The 18615-nt window shown below is 37.9% G+C and overlaps 1 protein-coding gene across 2 annotated transcripts in view; it reads right to left on the bottom strand.

Moving 5' to 3' along the window:
• RABGAP1L (RAB GTPase activating protein 1 like) overlaps positions 1 to 18615 on the bottom strand; it is a 783585-nt gene that overhangs the window by 674944 nt on the left and 90026 nt on the right. The window lies entirely within an intron of this gene.

Raw genomic sequence — 18615 nt, 5'->3', positions numbered from 1 at the left:
ACCTGGGTAAATCTGTGCAATACTTTATCCCACTAGAGAATCTTTGAGGCCCTCCTTCATTTTTATCTTCCACCATGCCTAGCATAGTGTCTGACTCATAGAAAGTACTCCATTAATGTTATAGTATGAATAAGTGAATATATTGCAGCAAGAGTTAAGTGTATGTCCAATGATTTCTGCTCTAGAGTGACTTCTTTAAAATTCTCCCTCTGTCCTACCTCAATTCCCCTGCACTCATTTCCCCACCTAGATCCAAAAGCTACCTGAGAAATAAGACATTTGTCCAAAGAGCCCTCTCAAGTTCTACACACACACGCACACACACACACACACACACACTGCGCCCCCCCACCACGCCTTTTTCCTAATTTAAATGTTTATAGATGCTGGGACATACTAAGAGTATTGCAAATGTTTTGTGTTTCCCCTACCTGCTGGGCTTCTTTAAGCTCTGTATCCCAAGAGACTACCTAGCTCTGGGCCTGACCCAATAAGTGCTGGTCTTTTGATATTTAATAAAGTTAAATATAACTCAAAACATCTGTATCTATTAATAAATAAGCCAACAACTATGTACTTAGCCTCTACTAAACGAAATACTAGTAAAGTTACACTGGACACCATAAGAAAGTCAATAGATGAAAAAGACAGTTTCTGCCTTCTGGTATCTGCTAACCAGAAAAAAGCTTTCTGACAAAAATGGCAACACTGTGATAATTATCTGCATTCAATAAGAAACAGCCCCTGAAAAAGGAAATAAAATTTTTAAATCACAAGTCCCAAATAAGTTTAGTGTTCCCAAATTCATGACCATATGCCTTCGGCAGCAATAACAGTGTCCACCATTGGCTGTTGCCAGTTAATTCTCCTATTAAAGTGGAGCATAACAGCCAAGTCACTGTTATAGGATCAATTGATGTGCCAGCTTGCTACAAGGAAAAGAACTCTGTCCCATGGCCACATGTTACACCTCTAATCACCAGGGGTCATTCTGTAAAACCGAGCTGTTCCTCACAATAGAACTTGGATAAGAGATGTCACAAGAGAACCTAGATAAGAGACAAGTCACAAGAGAACCTAGATAAGAGACAGTGAAGGTGATTTGGTACAAACTCATCCTCACTACCAGAAAAACAGTTCTAAGTACATGCCAAAGAACTAATAACAAAGCATTCTTCCTATAATGTGTGATGCTCACTTCTCTCCCCACTATGACTTTCTTAGTACTAAGCATACACTAGCAGCCCTGGTCCATGAAAGGACTGAAGCTCTTACTTTGAGGGGAGGTGTTATAAAATGTTCTAACACGATTCATAACATGACAGAAACTGGTGGCCTAGGTCCAGATCTAACCCACAAATGCATTTTGCTTGGCCTGCATGGTGCTTAAAAAATTAGCCACAGTTAAAAGCCAGAAGATTTCACATGCTTTTCGGGGTTCTTTTTAAAAAGTGGAAGATTTGGAAACAGTGGGCTTACATTTTCACATGAGGACAGTAAGCTACAGGACATGCTTTGTCTCTTTTCCAGAGTCTTTACATTCCTTATTGTACCTTACACTGCTCTGTTTCCTTCATGTGGGTCTGCAATTCCAAATTTAAAATATCATAATACTGTATCAAAAACTGGAAACAAGTTCAATGTTGAACAAAAATGGAAGAGTTTAAACTATGGTATTTAATGGAGTGGAATATTATTATATTGCGTTTATAATGAGCACTATTGGTTGACTCCCACCCAAGTGTGCATTTCCACCCCTCTGCAATTGTAAGTTAGCTAATGATTTGAATGGGAACAGGCCCAGCTCCAGCTCCAAGTGTAGACCCTAACTGAGGTACATAATCAGCCTAATCAGGTCCTCACCTGACTCTGTCAGTGATAGACACTAACACAAGTCTAAATTGGTCCAGTCATAAGGAAGGCCAGATCTTGTGTTTGTTGGGAGAAGAAAAGTCCTCTCTCTGTTTCTGTCTCTGTCTCTGTCTCTCTCTCTCTGTCTCTCTGTCTGTCTCTCTCTCTCTCTCTCTCTCTCTCTCTGCCTGGTGTGATGGATGCATGTGAGTCCCACAGTTATTGTAGCCACTTTGCTACCATGAGGGAAGCCAGCCTGCGGTTAAAGCTGACACATGGTGCAAGAGCTTGAACCCAGATTGAAACCTACCACCTTCCTCTGGATTTAGTAACTTCCCTGAGCCAATAAATTTTCTTAGCTACTTAAGAAAGTTTGAAGTTGGCTCTTTATTACTTGCAGCCAAAGCTAAATTTTCCATGCATGTTACAGAAGAAAAGGCTGTAGTTGCATTATTTGACTCTTTAAGGATACACTTCCAATGGGATGAATAGGTAACAACCTACGTGATAAAATTTTACAGGATCTTGAAAGGAACTTCACCACCATCACCCCAAAATCCTTCCCTGACTAGGTTAACTTATGCCTTAGAATCCTTCACTATACTTTTTTTAAAACTTTGACTTCAGTCCTATGCCCTATTTAAATCAACTTACCCTGAGAAGAGCACTTCATGACTCTAATCAGTAATCTTGTATAAATGAGTTTATCATACGGTTTTTTTACTAGTGGGAAGATAGAAAAAGAGACAATGGGAACCTGAGGAAGGAAGGAATCACAGAGACAGCAAAGATGTAATAGAATTAACTACAGATATAGAAGACAAATTTTTATATTTCACAGTTCTATGCAGGGCTGAAATTCAGAGTAATTCAGGCAAATCATACTAAGCCTATATGATAAATCAAACAAATATTATAATCACCCTTTTAAGACTGAATAAGAACGAAATCAAACAATATGTATATAAGGATAAGAAAATTTCCTCAGCAGTAGAAGAGGCAAGCAGAGCCATAAATATCTCTCTGAAGAAGAAGAGCTGATGTACTACTTTTGTGATTCGATAAGAAATGAAAAGGACACCTACCAAAAACTATTCCCATGCCTTGTGGCAGGAGTCTGAAATTCACTTCACTATCAGAGTCCTTTTCTTGGTCTGGGGCAGTGATCCTCATTAATGTATAACAAAATCACCTTGGGAGTTTATTTTTTAAATGCAGATTCTATACTCAACCCCGAAGAGATTCAGTAACTCTGGGGTGAGACTTGGGACTTGTTTTATTTTAACTTTTTATTACAAAAAATGTTTAAGCACATAAAAAGTAGAGAGAATAGTATAATGTCTTCATGTGCCAATCATTCAGCTTGAACAATTATCACCATATGGCCAATCTCCTCTTCCCTACCCCTCACATGGATTTCACCTATAAAAAAAAGATAAATATATATTTCATTATATAATTCTAAAAGGTAAGGATTTTTTTTTTTTTTTGCAATCAATAAAATCCAGAATGTGGGAAACTCTATGGGACAAACCACCAAGTTCCTTCAACAAATATATTGCATAAATAAAAATAGGAAGGAGGATATGCTTAAATTGCTTGAATCTTCATTTTGTTTGTTTGTTTTTTAACAGCTTCATGCAGTATAACTGCCATACAATGAACTCTACATATGTAAAGTATACAATTTGACAAGTTTTGACATGTATACACCTGTGAAACCATCACAACAGTTAGGATAGCAAACGTATTTATCTCCGAAAAAAGTTTCCTTGTGCCTCTTTGTAAGTTGTCTCTCCTATTCCCCCATCCTCAGGCAACCACTGATCTGCTGTCATTCTAGATTAGTTTGCGTGTTCTAGAGTTTTCTATAAATAGAATCACACAATAGGTATTCTATTCGGTGTTGCTTCTTTCGCTCAGTGGAATTACTCTGAGATTCATCCTCGCTGTTCCTGTATCAATAGCCATTGCTTTTTAGTCTTCCAGTCTCACGACATGCTTCCAGTTCCAGTATCCGCGTGAGCCATTGGGCTTCAGCATGTACTTGGCTTCAGCTCCCTCTAATACTCCATTTTTCTGTTTTCCTTTTTCTAGAACCTGGCAATTTCCCCTTTTTTGATTTCAAAATATTGAAATTGTCAACATATGTTTTTTTCAATTTTTTACATTATTATCTAGCATGTTAATATTTTTGGAAATGTAGAGAGTCTTCGTCAGCCAACTTTTGACTTTGCCATTTTATTCTGAATTTGATTAATTTTTTAACAAATTTTTTTAAAAATTCCTTTTTAACAATATAAAGAAACTATTGAAAAGGAACTCTATTTTTTAACAATGTAAAGAAACTATACAAAGAGGGGAGCCTGCCTCTGTGTTGATGTGATGTCAGCCATTTTAGCAGAGTTCTTGCTCCCTGATGAACTCCTGACCCCAAGCATGCAAACATAGCTTTGGCAGTGACCCCAAGTTCCCTTGAAGTACTTGCCAGAGGACTAGAATTTAGATTTTGGACATATAAGAAATATTCTATTTTTCTTTTTTTTTTTTTTTTTTGGCCATGTGGCACGTGGGATCCTAGTTTCCCAACCAGGGATTGAACCCGTGCCCTCTGCAGTGGAAGCATGGAGTCCTAAACACTGGACTGCCAGGGAAGTCCCAGAAATATTCCTTAAATACATGTGTTTTGTAATTATTCCTTAAATACATATGTTCTAAGCAACTTCAAAAATTACAAATACTTTCATGGGAAATCCACCCTCTCCACCACCTCCCACCCCTCCCCCAAGACATTCTTTTAGTCCCTTTTCTCTTTGCCACATTAAAAAATAAGCTGCAAATTTGAAAAACAGATTTATGTCAAAGTTCTATGAGAGTCTAACATTAAAGTAATTGAGAATTATCAAATGACACTGTTGCTTTAGAATATATTAAAAGATTCCCAACACTTTCTCTAATACTTCTCCAATTTCAGGAAGATTCTCACTACTCTTTATACTTTGATTTGATGACAATAACAACCTCTAGTGGAAGATCATTTGTTTATGATATTTATACCTATATACATCATTGCTAATAATTTCAAACTTCATACCAAAGTTGAGGAGTATTTTTCATAAAAAGTATATCCTGTGATCATATTCATAATATCTTATTTCATAAGATAAATGGAGAATGAGTGATGTTCATTATGTTATTCTCTATGCCGTTTGGTATATTTAAAATGGCATAATAATTTTTAATTTAATTTCACTGTCACTTTGTGCTTTACTTTGGATACATACCCTTCAATCTCTTTTGTAGAACTAATATCTCTCTCTTCTGTATCCCCACAACACCTGGTACATACTTCCTTACAGCACCTATAACACTTTCTTACCTTTAAATTTTTTCATGACTATCTATCTCCACTAGATTTTATCTCTTTGAAGACAAAAATCATGTCTTTTTTTTTTCCCTAGTACCCAAACATTTAGTAGATGTTTATTGTTTGAAAAATTGAAAATGCATTCATACATTTGTCTTGGAAATGCTTCTCTTCTCAATGAAACAGAGAACTTAAGTAATATAACAAATTACTGAGTTTCCTGATAATTTATCATAAATTACTTTCTTTGTTTGCAAGCGACAGAAATGTTCTCTGCATAGAGAAAGCAAAAATTTTTTAAAAATTGTATCAACAATACAATTAAGGATCTCTATCAATAATTCTTATTTATCAGCAATCAATGCTTGACCTAGCTACTTTATTAGAAGAAATATATTTGCCTCTATGCCAGTGACTCCTAACTTCTTGCCTCAACATTCATTTTCTCTTTCCACCTTAATAACAAAATCCCAAATTTATTCAAGATTAGAATGTGCATAGTTAAAAGATTGCAATTCCTGGACTCCCTTGCAGCTATGTACTCTGGCAAAAGAGAAGTAACTGAGAAATTATCTTCAAAGAAAAGGAATGGGCTCCTCTCCTTTCATTCCTCCTGCTCCCCTGAACATAGATGTGGTGGTTGAATCTAGCAATCGTCTTGAACGAGAGTACAAACGCACACCATAGGAATGGTGAAGTATTGAACTCAGAGCAGTTTAGATGAACTGGAAGGAGAGATGAACTGATGACTTTGTAGAACCTCCAACCCACCTGGAACACCAACTTCCAAACTTCATTTATACAGAATGAAACCTTGTATTTTTAATCCATTACTATTTTTTTATTTTTGGTTTTACTCACTGCAGCTGAACCTAAATCTAACCACTGCTACAATACTTAAACCTTATTTTAAGGTCATACTCCTTCATTGATTCACAGGATTTTAGAATAGTTAAAATAGTTTCGTAATACTGTAATTCCTTTAAAATTGAAATTCTTTATTTAGACCCATTATACCTAGGATAGCTGATACAGGAAGGTTGGATGAGAATTTCAGTAATTATTTTGTCTTAATAACCATGGCTAAAATGCATGTTTTATGTCGATTTGAGTTTGATATTCTTTTTACTGAAAGTACACTGAATTTTCTCTCTGCCTTAGGGAGGTTGAATTTTCTCATTCAAATTTTACATTTATTTTTCCATAAGGTTTGAATATTCTATATTCATTTATTTCAGGATTCTATTGTAGTGACTGGTGAATAAAACTAATACAGGAATTGTAAATTTTTTATTTTATAAATTTGGGTTTGCAGTGCTTATTTCCTCCTAAAACCTGAACCTGCGAGTTCTGAAAGGTTTCCACTAACCGTACAGTGGAAAATCTGTGTACTCATTACATTGAGATAGTGTGACTTGTGAGATATAGTCAAAACATAACTGTTCTCTTGAAATTAATTCAGAGGGGTGATTTTTACCCTCTGCCACTAAGAAGAAAATTCCAGCAAGTCTCATGACTTTTCTGCTCACTTATCTTACAATCACTTCAAATCACAAAATTCAGCCTCAGTTTGACATTTAGAAAGGAAAGCCTTAGAGAAACGGAATGTGGTCAGCTGCTTCTCTCTTTCCTACTTGCTTTCTTCCCTACTCAGTAGCTGTTGTTACTGACTCTCTGGGTTGGAGTACAGGGAACGAATAGGGAAAAGGGAGCAGAAATGTCCCTTAATTGGCTGGCATTATAGTAAGATGACTTTGTATTCTTTGGGACTCACAGATGTTTAAAACTGATTATTTGTCTTCAGGAGTTCACATGCTTGACCAATCAAGCCACAGCTCCTCCAATAACTCCTGACACTGGGCATATATCCTATTCCTCTTGCTGCCACTTTTCCCTTATCCTCAGATTTCTTGGACATCCACACCATTCGGTTCTTTCTGTCAGAGCCCAACTGATGTTTTAGTCAGTTCTTCTTGGACAGGAGTCAAAAAGATCTCTGGACTGATTCTTTCTCCCTTGCGTGGCCCACATCTGCTCTGTGGGACGCTTTATGCATCCTTTGTCCTGACAAACTCTAAGAGAGCTTACCGGTCCCAGTACTATTGGGTATAGCTTCTCCAATAACAAAGAGCCTGCCAGGCCATCTCTTTCTGGCCATCTAGATTTTCCCGGGGCAGTGTTGGGGGGAGTCAGACCTCAGTCCTTTATTCTCCTTCCTTCCCACCACGGTTCTCTGAATAATCCTGTAAGATTCCACCCTCACTAGGCTGGAGGTGAAAGGGCAAGCACCCTCTCCTCCTTTACCTTTGTGAGAGGGCTTAGGATGCACAGCGTGGCTTTCTCTAAAGAACGCCTCTTCGCAAATGCAGTCTCACTATCCAGCTGTCTGACCCTCGTGGTTTTTAAGAACCATCTAATCAGTGGAAATTTGTTTGAAATTTCTGCTTGGTGGTCTGGTACTTCACTCTGAAAAACCACACCTGTTGCGTTGGAGTGCTTCAGTCACAATTTCCTATGCAACTTCCTGTTACATTTGTTACAGCTTCAGGATTCAAAGAGCCAGGTTTTTCAGATACTCGTTTAACCAAGAGAAAACTAGCATATTTTCCAAAAAATTATGATTTAAAAAATAAAATCCTTTATTAGAACAACAGGAATATAAGCTGGTGATAATAATCACAAAGTGGTCACTTATATTCAAAGTAAAATTTGGTATTTTTCTCTCTGATCGGTAACTTATCAGTAGTTTCTTTGAATTCCTACATCCTCTTCCCCACTCCACCATGAATACTTTCAGAACTAAGAAACCTTCCTCTAACAAATCCTAAATTCTTCCTCTCAGAGTAAAAAAATCTTTCAGAATACATATTTGGTGGCCCTCTTTAAAATCAAACACCTCTTTAAGAATCAAAAGCCCTTCTTGATATATGTGTTACTGCTTCTACATATTTTTTTTTCATTTTTTTTTTAATGTCTGAAACATTTATATTAACATATTTCCATACAAATAACCCAATGAAAGTTTAGTATTAGTTGTTTTGTTTGTTTGTTTTTTTATACTGCAGGTTCTTATTAGGCATCAATTTTATACACATCAGTGTATACATGTCAATCCCAATCGCCCAATTCAGCACACAACCATCCCCACCCCACCGCAGTTTTCCCCCCTTGGTGTTCATATGTCCATTCTCTACATCTTGCTTCTACATATTTTAACTTTCTCTTATCTAAAGACTTTCCTTTTTTTCTAAGTGGATAAACAGAAAGAAGAAAAGAAAACGTGCAGGCATATAATAGACTTGTATCTCTGGCATGATTACCTTATTACTTTTTTCTCTAACCAGCATAAAATATAACCACCATTACTCACCCCTAAAACTCTGCCTTTTGAGGGATATTACTTCAAAGACCTCCTCTTCTTTCTTAGTCAAAGCTTTCCATATATTGACTCGTGGTTTCTTATTTTATGTAATGGGTTGTAATCTATTTCCATCAATATTTAATTTAATGCTCAAAATGGACCAGATTTGCCCATGGAGACCTTTCAGGCTGGATTCTGTGATATACACCCCGCCACCACCATCATTCCTGGGGCACTTTGCTTTCTGGCTCAGCAAGATGTTCCAAGCTTATCTTGCACTTTTGCTGCCCCAGTACTGGAATCAGCCAGTTCTCCAAGAAGCCTGGTTACAGTTGTGGAGAATGGTATTTAGAAGCCAAAATCTGGGGAATAGATGTGCTCAATTGTATTGGGGTGTTGTTACTCCCAGGCCCTTTCAGTGGGCAGAGCTAGGAAATATAGAGGTAAAAACCACATATACACTTTTAGATCTATATTTATTTTATATCTATTTATATCTATCTATCTATCTATCATCTTTCTGGATACATAATCATGAATTCACACAAATACCTCCAATAATAATCCAACACCACAATGTTTATTCTAGTTTTCTTTTTTTTCCATCTGATAGTGGGAAACCTGGTTCCAACTTTTTAATGTATTTACTTATGTAATCAACTCCCTGGTAAGTAACAGATCTTCCAGAGTCACCACCACTCCCTTTTCTACATAGATATCCTCCTCACCCATTCAGGCTCTGACAACAACTCTTGTCTGCCCCTACGATATGAATGTCCTCCTCATACTGCTGAGGCTTTGACCCCTCATGCATGGCCAGTTTTCTGTGTGGATCCCTGATAGCCCGTGTCAGGCTGCCCCTCTGCATGGGTACCCTCCTCACTTCAATCAGTCTATGACTGTCCATACTCGGCAGTCCTCTAATATAGGCACCTCCTTTCACATATGGCCCCCAAACCCCTCTCTGAGCTCTCTGATTCTTCCCAACTCAGACCCAATGCCAGCCTTGCTCTATCCTACCTAATGGCTTTGGGAAGGAAAAGGAAGTAAAAGAAAGAGGAAAAGTCATATATATAGTTTGCAAAGCCACAAAACTGGTTAGATCTCCTAGGAAATGAGGACAGAGGAGAACTGAGCCTTGGGGGAACTCCAACTTTGACATTTACTTGTCAAAATAATGAGGAGGAACAAAAAAAGTACACTGTGAAGAAGGATCCAGAGATGGGGTAAAACCAGGAGAGAGAAGTTTCTTGGAAGCCAAAGTAGAATGTGTTGCAAAAAGGTCAACTGCATTGAATACTACTAAAAGGTGAAGCATAATGAAGAAGATTTTATCATTGGGTTTAGTGATATGGAGAGCAAAGGTATATTTGATGAGAGTATTACCAGTGAAATGGTGAGGGGAAAAAATGTAATTGGAGTAAATTCAAGATAGAATGAGAGTTAATGATATGGGACGGCACATATGAAAAATTCTTCTGAGTTTTTCTGTAAAGAGGAGTAAAGAAATGGGGGAGTGGCTAAAGGGGGTTGTGAGATCGAGAGGGTTTCTTTTATTAATTAAGAGATATTAAATATAGTTGTATGTTAGTGTTAATGATCCCACAGGGAGGGAAAAATTGATACAGGAAAGAGATGGGATAATTTTAAGAGCAAAGTTCTTGAATGGGCAAAAGGAGGTAGGACCCAGAGCACAAGAGGAGAGTTTGGATTCAAACAGAAACAGGAACAGTTCAGCCTTCATAATAGGAGGGAAGGTGAAATGCAAGTATGTGGGTGGAATTAGTGGTGAGAAGCTGTGAAAGTTCCCTTCTGACTGCTGCTTTTTTCTCAGAAATAAAAAGAAAGGTCATCAGCTGAGAGGGAGAAGGGAGGAAGATTCTTGAGGGGAATGGCGTCATCTGGAAGAATGGGAGAGACAAATGACTAGGGAAATGTAAAGAATGCTTGGGTAACACTGAGAATCCACTTGAAACTTGAGGCCATAATTTTAAAGTGAGTCCAGTCAGCATGATGACTTTTTTTCTCTAGCTGATTAGGTGCAGGCACTGAGGAGGTGGGAAGTTGTATTACAGCAGGCTTAGAGTTTTGCCAAGTAAATACCAAAGGAGAGAAGGGCAAGCGTGTTGAGGGTGTGAGCTACGACTGCTCACAGTACAAACCATCTCATGAAAGAGTTTAAAAAATATTAGCCATATAATGTTTAAAAATGCGTTTTAGGGACTTCACTGGCAGTCCAATGGTTAAGACTCCGCAATTCCAATGTTGGGGAGCAGGTTCGATCCCTGGTCAGGGAACTGAGATCCTGCATGCTGTGTGGCAAGACCAAAAAAAAAAAAAAAAAAAATTTTAATTAAAAATGCATTGTAATAAAAATTTAATAATTATAAAGTAGTTTCACCATAGTGACATATGTATATGTGTAGTGATAGATAAAATATTATCTTCTTAACCATAATTGCCAGTCACATTTGGAGTTAATATTGTTTCTGTGTGCAGGAATTATTGATACAAATACTAAATAAATTCAGAAATCAATATTACTGTCATCGTCAATATTTTCACTATACAACCATAAGTTCTATAATAAATGGCTATTGTTTCTTATCTCAGAACTGAACGCAGTTTAGGAAATTCTGGGCTAAATTTTTCCCTTTGCATCTAGGAGGCTATTAACCATTTTGACTCATCTCACCTCTGTTCTGTCTTGAGGCACCAACAGTTTAAATAGCTATTAGGTCAGTAATTTTATTATCTCACTCCAAATATAGTATAAGCCAATAGGAAAATCCATTGGTACTGACTTTGTGAGAATAGTTAGGTGTATATCACAGATGGCTCCACTTTTGACATCCAGATATGCCTTAGGCCTCAGTCCCTTTTAGAACTGCGTGGGTCAGGGTCTTTGTATATTCATTCATTGTATATCCTCTTACAAATACTTGAACAACTGCCTTGTGTTGGCTCAGTGGGGGGACAAAATAATTAATATGCTATGCTTTCTACGCTCAAGAGGTTTCCTCAACAGTAGGCTAGATGAGACATACACACAAATAATTCTATAAAGCAGTTTATGATGAGTATTATATTGTTGATATAAATTGAATCTATAGTTACACAGAGTGATTGTTCATTCCAGGAATGAATGAAGAAGTCATTAAGGAAGACAGAGAGACATGGTATTTCAACTGGGACTTGAAGGATGGCAGAATTTTGAAAGAGAGAGAATAGAATAAGAAAGTTTTCCAGGCAGAAGGCATGTCATGAACAAAGACATGGAGGTAAGAAGGGAAAAAATGGGTGGAAAGAATAACATTTTTTTTTTAAGATTTAGGGGTTTATTGTTTTTTGTTTATTTGTTTGTTTTTTGGCCACACCACATGGCTTGCAGGATCTCAGTTCCCTGACCAGGGATTGAACCTGGGCCTCGACAGTGAAAGCACCAAATCCTAACCACTAGACCACCAGGGAACTCCCAAGAATAACATGTTTTAAATATCATTTTGCAGCAAGAGCAAAAATCCACTTGATAATGTTTAAAGCAGAATTTGTTTAAAAAGAAATTTCTCACAGATTCAAGAATGGGTAGCAAGTGTATCTGGGCCACACAAGTGTGTGGAACCAGGAACCAGAAAGTTAAGAACCAAGGTTATTCTTTCCTTCATTCCTATTTTTCATTATCTATTTCTTTTCTCTTTCTCTCCAGTCTGGTGTGTCAGTTTGGATCCTCCGAGAAGTAAACACCAGAACATGCACATAGGAAAAAGCCCACCCTAGCTCCTAGCACTAGTTCCCAATAACTTATCAGAGTCTCTGTGAACCATTTCCAATTTCCTGGTATGGAGAATTTGAATGATTCAGTTTGGGTCAAATAAAAAACGTCTCTATTTTTAAAAATGCTCAAGTTGGAAAAAGAAGATCTGGGAGTATGTGTACAATGCAGGGAATACAGCCAATATTTTATAATAACTATTAATGAAGTATAACCTTTAAAAATTTTGAATCGTTATATAATACATCTGTAACTTATAAGGTATTGTACATCAACTATACTTTAAAAAAAGATCTGGGTTTGAATTGCAGATCTGATATACATTGCCCATGTGATTTTCTTAGCTAATAGTTACTCTCTACATGTGTTGCTGCCTTGTCTGTTAAAGGAGGATTAATAATACTTTACAGGGCTATTATAAGAATTAAGCAATATAATAAATATGAAAACTCCTTGAAAATTGTAAAGTCTTATACAAAGCAAAAGCGAAAGGATTAAAGGAAGAAAAAGTAGTCCAGATTCGATAATCAGGGTTTGTATCTTTTAATAGAGGAATGCATAATGAATCAGAGCAAAGAATAGGGAGTCAGAGAATCTGTTACGAAGCTATACAAATAATCAGTTTGGAAGGATGTGGTCCCAGCTCATGGCAGGGATGAAAGGCAGTGGTGGTAACTATACAATAGTAATAATAGTAATAGAATTGGGATAAAATAGTATTAGAATTAGGATAGTAATGGAATTAGATAAGAAGGTGGATGGAAAATAATTTTGAAATTTTATGCAATGTAAGCCAACCCATGCAGATTAACCCCTCTTTTGAGTACTCTTCCAGACTCTAGATAAATCTATGAAAAAGGGCAGAGACTACATTTCATTCAGGAATACTTTTCCAGAAAAAGAATTAGTCTCCTTGCATATGAAACTCTTAAGAAGGAAAGAAGATAGAATAATGTTAAAATGATACTTTTGAGCCAGAACTAGCCTCCATGGAGAGGGGGAATTTGTTTATGAGAAATATAAGTAGATGGCCAAGTATGATATTTTTGACTGGTACCAAAAACTATCTTGCCCGATAATATATTCTCAACTGGTCATGCTATGGTGGCTAATGTTTATGCTTTGAATTAAAGACACTGAAGGTTTCTGTTAACATGTACATATTATCTTGGAATAATTCAGCAAGGAAAAGTGGCTTGTTATAAGATAGCAGCAAGGAAACCCACTAATAAAGAGGAAGATCTTTAAGGACACAAACCTTGTTGAAGAATATCACCTTAAAACTAATCAGTTTATCATAGTATCTGTCCTGACACCTAGAATGACCAGAAGGAAAAGCAAAGTAGGACTGGGGAATTTTGCTGCAGAGGCAGAGGATCACGAATGGGCTCAATCTGAGATTGACAACTTCTGAGAATTGTTGTAACTGTCGCAATTCATCTCCCCTTCTTCACCCCTGGCTGCTATGTGTAATATGAAGCAGAACATTGGGAAATACCCCAGGAGAATTGCATTTTAGGTTCTTCTAACAGTAGAGAAGACTAGAAAGATGGAGTTGTTGCATACTGAGATAGGGAAAATTTTAGGAGGAAATAGAAGGGGACAGAATCAGGAGTTCATTTTTGGATGCATAAAGTTCCAGGTGCCTATTAAATAACCAAATACAGATGTCAAGTAGGCACTTAGATATACAAAGTTGGATTTATGAGACTGAAGTTCAGGAGAGAAGCCTGAAACAGATATATAAATTTGGGATTGCCAGTATATAGGGACAATATTTAAAGCCATAGGCTAAAAGAGATCACCACAAGAGGGAATAGAAATGGAGAAGAGAAAAGAACCAAGGACTGATCCCTAGAGCAGTTTAACATTTAGAGGCTGAAGAGATAAAGACGAATTCGAAAAGGAAACTGCAGATGAGTGGCTGGTGGAGTAGAAGGGAAATCAGATTAAGGGTGGGTGTACAGGGAGCCAAATGAAGATAGTGTTTCAAGGAGAAAGGAATGATCAGCTGGTACTGAATGCTGCTGATAGGGTCAAGAAGATAAGAAGTGAGCAATTCAGTATCAATCCTGAGTTTCAAGGAAATGAAGACAACTACGATTTTTTTGTTTGTCTGTTTGCTTTTAAAATCACAGCGATAGAGGTGATGATTTCTTACTGCCTTTTAGGTAAACATATGGTACTATCTTAAGAAGATTATAGTCAGAATACTCATTGAATTTACTATAGTTCCCCCAAATAGTCACATTTACTGAGTTCCTTTTATGAAGAAGACCCTGCGCTAGCTGTTAGAGAAACAAAGATGAGTAAGATATGGGTCCTGACTTGGAAAATCATTGCCAAAAAAAAAAGGAAAAAAATCATTACCACCATATTCTGAATGCATACTATGTGCCCAGCCCTAGGTAAGGCACTTTACAAATGCTATCTCATTTAATAACAACAACAACCCTATGAGCCAGGTATGTTTTATAATCATTTTTAAAATGAGGAAACGGAGGCACAATCAAGTTAAATAATTTGACTAAGTTACTCAAGCACTAACAGTAAGAATAGGAAGTGTGTGTGTGTGTGTGTGTGTGTAAGACTTAAAACAACCATTTCTTTAACTCACGGTTTTATGGCTCAGCAATCTGGGCTGGGATTACACGTGTAGCTCTTCTGGTTCAGTTTGACTCATTCACGCGTCTGCAGTCAAGAGCCTGGCAGCTAAAAGGTCCTGCTTCTGGGGCTTAGCAAGCTGTCAGCTGGGCGGGTGGGGGGGGGGGGGCTGAGCCATATGTCTCTCATCCTCTGGCAGACTAGCCTGGGCTCAGCCCATGGACTGTCAAGGTTGTAAGAATGAAAGTAGAGGCATGCAAGGGCTCTTAAGGCCTAGGCTAAGAACTGGCACAAAATATTACTTCTACCACATTGTATTGGTCACAGTAAATCACAAGGCCCACATTCAAGGTGTAGGGAACTTGCTCAATAAATATGTCCACAACATCTTGCATTTAGTGGGTGCTCAGTAAATGCTTATCAAACAAATGAAAATAAAAATTTCAGTCTTAAAGTATATAGACTCCATTCAGTGTAATCAATTGATAAATTTTTTTCCTCATCTGCAGGTGGCCAGAAGCCTCAACCCATCCATTCTTACCTTTGCTTTCAGAATAGCAAATGAGGATCTAGGAAGGAGGAGTAAGAGGCAGCTCCACTTAAAGTCACAGTGAGGAATCTCAGCTGGCCCAAAAAAAGTTCCTCTAAAGAGATCCAGGGCATCATCAGAAGGCAAGGCCAGGTACCTGGCCCAAGCCTGGCTACCTGAATTGAAAGCCACATGTCTTACCCTTCACCTATGGGGAAGAAAGACTTTTAGGCCTTTGTGAGGGCATGGAGACAGCCTCCTTTAACTCTTTTTCCTCCAAAATTTAATAGCTTTATTAAGATTGAAATGATGTAGAATGAATTGTACATATTTAAAGTGCACAATTTGATACCTCTTGACATATGTATATATGAAACTATTACCTGTTAAACTATTACCATGATCAAAATAATGAACATATCCATCACCCCAAATTTTCTTTTTTTTAATATATATATATATTTTTAATAAATTTATTTATTTTTGGCTGTGTTGGGTCTTCATCGCTGTGCGCAGGCTTTCTCTAGTTGTGGCGAGCAGGGGCTAGGCTACCCTTCTTTGAGGTGCACGGGCTTCTCATTGCAGTGGCTTCTCTTGTTGCAGTGCACAGGCTCTAGGTGTGCAGCCTTCGGTAGTTGTGGCTCGCAGTCTCTAGAGGGCAGGCTCAGTAGTTGTGGCGCATGGGTTTAGTTGCTCCGTGGCATGTGGGATCTTCCTGGACCAGGCCTCGAACCCGTGTATCCTGCATTGGCAGGCGGATTCTTAACCACTGCACCACCAGGGAAGCCCCACCCTAAATTTTCTCACTGCCGCTTTTTAAGCCCTCCCTCCTGCCTCTCCCTGTCCACCTCTGCCCTAATCAACCTCTAATTTGCTTTTGGTCATATAGGATTAGTTTGTATTTTCTAGAATTTTATTTAATTCTGCTCTGGAAATTGACGTTTGTCCTTGGGAGATCAATGTGTATATGTGTGCCTTATCTGATGATTGTCTCCTAAATCCTTAGAATACCAAAGTTCTTTCTAGATCCTAAACGATGCAGCTGGACTTAGAGTAGAAAGTGCACCCAAAACCCCCATGCCTTTTCCATGGTATTATTCTAGATTGAAACATGCAAGGTGGGGAAATGTGCTGCTAGGAGATACTCAGATCCACAGACTATCAGGAAGGGGAAGGAGGCTGTGGGCTATAATCTATGATTCAAACAATCCATTAGCAGCAGAAAAATGAAGAGTATTTTCTAATTGGACAGAGAATGCCCTTCTCAGCAGCAGAGAGCATGTGGGTGAATCCATAATAGATGTGGTGCAACACCTCTTACCCTTCATTTTCCCAAATATACCAAGGAAGGCGATTCTAATGAGTGGGTGAGGAAAATCTGAGGTTTGGGTTGTGCCCTGCAGAGGGAAGAATAGAGAGCTCTGGGAGCACATATGAGCGACATCTAAGGAAGGAAGGCTCTGAAGGAATCTGAGCTGCATTTTGGATTAATAACATTTTCCATAAACTGTCTAGCAAAACCAATAGAAATCCTGATGAGCAGAGTTTTTAGGGAACTGATGCATAGATAGGTGAATATATTTCCCCAAAGAAAATATGAAGCATATGGTCTGACATCTGATTTGGCAATACGACAGAATATTTGAAATTGGGACTCTCCAGAAAAAGAGAGCATATGGTCACTCTAAGCGTAGGGTGTAGTTTGGGAGAAGGCTCTAAGGTGTGAGAGGAATAAGCCAAAGAAAGGGTGACTGACAGCACTGAGATTAAGCAAATGTCTAATGTCATCAACATTGATTGCAGAGAGTTAAAAATAGAGCTAACATATAGAAGCCAACTAAGATCCCCTGAAGAGTTTCTCGCCCATTCTCCTCTCTCTGGTGTGACAGATATTAACAGCAGCCAGCAACGCCTACCAGGTAGGCTTTAGAAGTGGGTGATGATAGATTTTGAGGCAATAGTGGACGTGAGGGTCAGCAAAATCAGTGAAGTAGCTGGGGAAACAGGCAGCAAATACTGCTGCAAAGATACTGATTATACTTCCTCTAAACTCCCACCTTATGACAAATACCAGCATTGTAACTATTTTATTTAACAGTTTATATGGTCCTCAAATAGAAGAAAAAGACAAAAGATGTTCTTCCTTTCTGAAAGGGAGACAATACTTTTAACCTAAAGAGAAAATGGATTAGGTTAATTGCATTTTGGTACTACCTGCTTGACTTCTTCCTATACAAGGTATAAACTCCTAAGGGCCTGTATTTAAAGTAGTGTACTTCATAGGATAAGAGAAAATAAATTTTAAAAATCTAAGGACTTGAGAAGGGAATAAAAGAGTGAAAGTCAACTAGAAACCTACTTCAGGGAGGAAGTAATTTGTGAAAATCAAATAACTGGGTGATGGTGACAAAAGAAATAATGACAGTTCTTGGAGCGGATGATACATTTTCAGAATTTGAGTTTACTTCTTTGCATTTCATGACAGAATGAAGTGATTAATATCATACATTCACGTTGAGGAAAATGGGCATCTTGATAGGAGCAGATAGTTTTAAAAAGAAGAAATGAGATAATCTGTTTATCAAATTAACAAAAATTTTTTAAAATGATAGTGCTCAGGGACATCCCTGGTGGCGCAGTGGTTAAGAATCCGCCTGCCAATGCAGGGGACACAGGTTCGAGCCCTGGTCTGGGAAGATCCCACGTGCCGCGGAGCAACTAAGCCCGTGTGCTACAACTACTGAGCCCGCGTGCCTGGAGCCTGTGCTCAGCAACAAGAGAAGCCACCGCAATGAGAAGCCCGCATACTGCAACAAAGAGTAGCCCCTGCTCGCCGCAACTAGAGAAAGCCTGCACGCAGCAACGAAGACCCAACACAGCCAAAAGTAAATAAATAAAAATTTTTAAAAATGATAATGCTCAGTGTTGTTGAGGGTAGAAGTATGTAGTCTCACAGATGACTAGGAGGAGCATAAAAGCCAGGACTTTTCTGGGAAGCACTTTGGAAAAATATAAGAAAAATCTCAAAAATGAGCAGAGCATCTGATATAAAAATTCTACTTCTAATATTTATTTTTGGGAAATAATCAGAAAAATGTTCAAGGATAGATATATAATTTTAATAGTATTGT

Source organism: Balaenoptera ricei, chromosome 1, assembly GCF_028023285.1.
Source record: "Balaenoptera ricei isolate mBalRic1 chromosome 1, mBalRic1.hap2, whole genome shotgun sequence".
NCBI classification, from domain to species: domain Eukaryota; kingdom Metazoa; phylum Chordata; class Mammalia; order Artiodactyla; family Balaenopteridae; genus Balaenoptera; species Balaenoptera ricei.
Note: the sequence above shows the minus strand (reverse complement) of the source record. Positions and strands in the feature narration are given on the sequence as shown.